At 35.6% G+C, this 2,500-nt stretch overlaps 1 protein-coding gene across 1 annotated transcript in view; it reads right to left on the bottom strand.

Annotated features, from left to right (window-relative positions):
• Nucleotides 1–2,500, bottom strand: part of LOC119577334 — a 50,076-nt gene that overhangs the window by 41,700 nt on the left and 5,876 nt on the right. The gene's annotated exons all lie outside the window — the stretch shown is intronic.

The following is a 2,500-nucleotide window of genomic DNA, read 5'->3' as shown; positions in this document are numbered from 1 at the left end:
TTCACAAAGCATCAGGCATTGGGACTCTCGATTCCTGGCCTGGGAATACCAAAGTGCAGGGTCCTCTTTATTGCTTGCTTTCTTGTTGCTTGTTGTTGTTGTTGTTTTGATTCCTAGGAATACCAAAGTGCAGGGTCCTCTTTGATTGCTTGCTTTCTTGTTTTCTTGTTTTTGTTGTTTTGATTCCTGGGAATACCAAAGTGCAGGGTCCTCTTTGATTGCTTGCTTTCTTGTTTTGTTGTTGTTGATTTTTTTATTTATGGGAATACCAAAATGCTTTGCTTGTTTGTTTGTTTCTGTTTTGTTGTTGTTTTGATTCCTGGGAATAGCAAAGTGTAGGACCGTCTTTGTTTGTTTGTTTGTTTGTTTCTGTCTTGTTGTTTTGATTCCTGGGAATAGCAAAGTGCAGGATCTTTTTTGTTTATGTGTTAACTTGTTTTGCTGTTGTTGTTGTTGTTGTTTTGGTTCCTGGGAATACCAAAATGCAGGCCCTTTTTGCTTGTTTATTTGTTTCTATTTTGTTGTTGCTTTGATTCCTGGGAATAGCAAAATACAGGACCCCCTTTATTTGTTTGTTTGTTTGTTTGTTTCCTTGTTTTGTTGTTGTTTTGGATACCTGTGAATATGCAGGGCCCCTTTTGTTTGTTTGTTTGTTTGTTTGTTTGATGCCTATCCTGGGAATACCAAAATACAGGCCCTTTTCTGTTTGTTTGTTTGTTTCCTTGTTTTTGTTGCTGTTTTGATAGCTGTTAATACGAAAATACTAGGACATTCTCTGTTTTTTTTTTTAACCATTAAAAAACGAGACATGAATATATGTGTGTGTAGGTGTGTGTGTGTGTGTGTGTGTGTGCGTGTGTGTGCGTGTGTGTGTGTGTGTGTGTGTGTGTGTGTGTGTGTGTGTGTGTGTGTGTGTGTGTGGTGTGTGTGTGTGTGTGTGTGTGTGTGTGTGTGTGTGTGTGTGTGTGTGTGTGTGTGTGTTTGCACGTATGTATCAAACCCTACATACCTCTGACACCCGCATAACACGTATAGTCACGCAGAGTTAGCCAAGCGGGGAACAATAGGGAAGGAGAGAGAGAGAGAGATGGGGAAAGAGGAGAGGGAGAGGGAGAGGGAGAGGAAAGGGAAGAGAGAGAGGGAGAGAGAAGAGGAGAGTGAGGGGGAGAAGGAAGGGGAGAGGAAGAGGGAGAGGGAGAGGGAATAGGAGAGGTAGAGGGGGAGGAAAGGGGAGAGGAAAAGGGAGAGGGAAGGGGAGAGGACGAAGGAGGATGAGAGGAGAGGGAGAGGGAAGGGAAGGGGAGAGGGAGAGGGAGATGGAAGATGAGAGGGAGAGGCAAGAGGAGAGAGAGAGTGAAGGGAAGGGGAGAGGGAGAGGGAAGTGAGAGGGAAAGGGGAGGCAGGAGGAGAGAGAGAGAGAAGCGGCTTCGTTAATAATGGTGTCAATTAGCCTTTTTTCTCTCTCTATTTCTCTTTCATTCTTTTTTTCATCTCATCTTTCTTTCTTTTTCTGTCTCTCCTTTTCTTTTTCTTCTTTTATTTGTTTTGCTTCTTCTTTTAGTTATTTTTATTTTTCTTCGTTTTTCCTTAATTTTCCATTCTTTTCTTTTCTCTTCTTCATTTTTTTTTCTTTTTACTTTCCTTTCGTTTTCTATTCTTTTTATTTGATTTTCCTTGTTTCTCCTTCCCTTTCTTTTTCCCTTCTTTTCTTTTCCATTTTTCTTATTTTTCTCTTTCTCTTTCTCTTTCTCTTTTCCTTTCTTCTGTTTTATTTCTTCATTTTATTTTTTTTTTTTTCTTTCTATCTTTTTATTTTCTTCGTCTTCATTTCTCTTAGTTTCTTTCATTTTCTTTTTCCTTTGTTTTTTTCTTTGTTTTTCTCTTTATCTCGTTTCTCTTTTTCTTTTCTCTTTTCTTTTACGTTTACTATTCTCTTCCTTTATTATTATCTTTTCTTCTCCTTCATCTTTTAATATAATTATCTTTTATTATTCATTCAATCTCAATTTAATCTTCTTTATCAGATTATCGTGAAATATTAAAAAAAATAATAATAAAGAAATGAAATGAAATAAAATAAAATAATAATAATGACAACAACAATAATAATAATGATAATAATAATAATAATAATAATAATAATAATAATAATAATAATAATAATAATAATAATAAGTAAATAAATAAATGAATAAATATTGAAAAAATAAATAAATGAATTTAACACACGAGCCCCATAGCCTTTCACAAAATGCCATTGTCTATTCCGTTCCAAAAACTCAACTTTAAGAAAAAAAAAAAAAAAAAGTTTATTTCCCGCTGTTATTGTTCTCCCCAAAAAGTACTTGTGTGAATGCAGGTTATGAGGGACAAAATAGTGTTAGAAGGGTTATTCATGCGTAAATGTGTAGGACCGTTATACAAGGATACGTGTATTTCTTCGTCTGTTGAGAAATTCTGTATTATGTGTCCGTATGAATCAGAAAAATGGATTGAAAAT

The sequence above is a fragment of the Penaeus monodon genome, chromosome 1 (assembly GCF_015228065.2).
Source record: "Penaeus monodon isolate SGIC_2016 chromosome 1, NSTDA_Pmon_1, whole genome shotgun sequence".
NCBI classification, from domain to species: Eukaryota; Metazoa; Arthropoda; class Malacostraca; order Decapoda; family Penaeidae; genus Penaeus; species Penaeus monodon.
The sequence above is the reverse complement of the archived record's forward strand: the minus strand, read 5'-3'. Positions and strand labels throughout refer to the sequence as shown.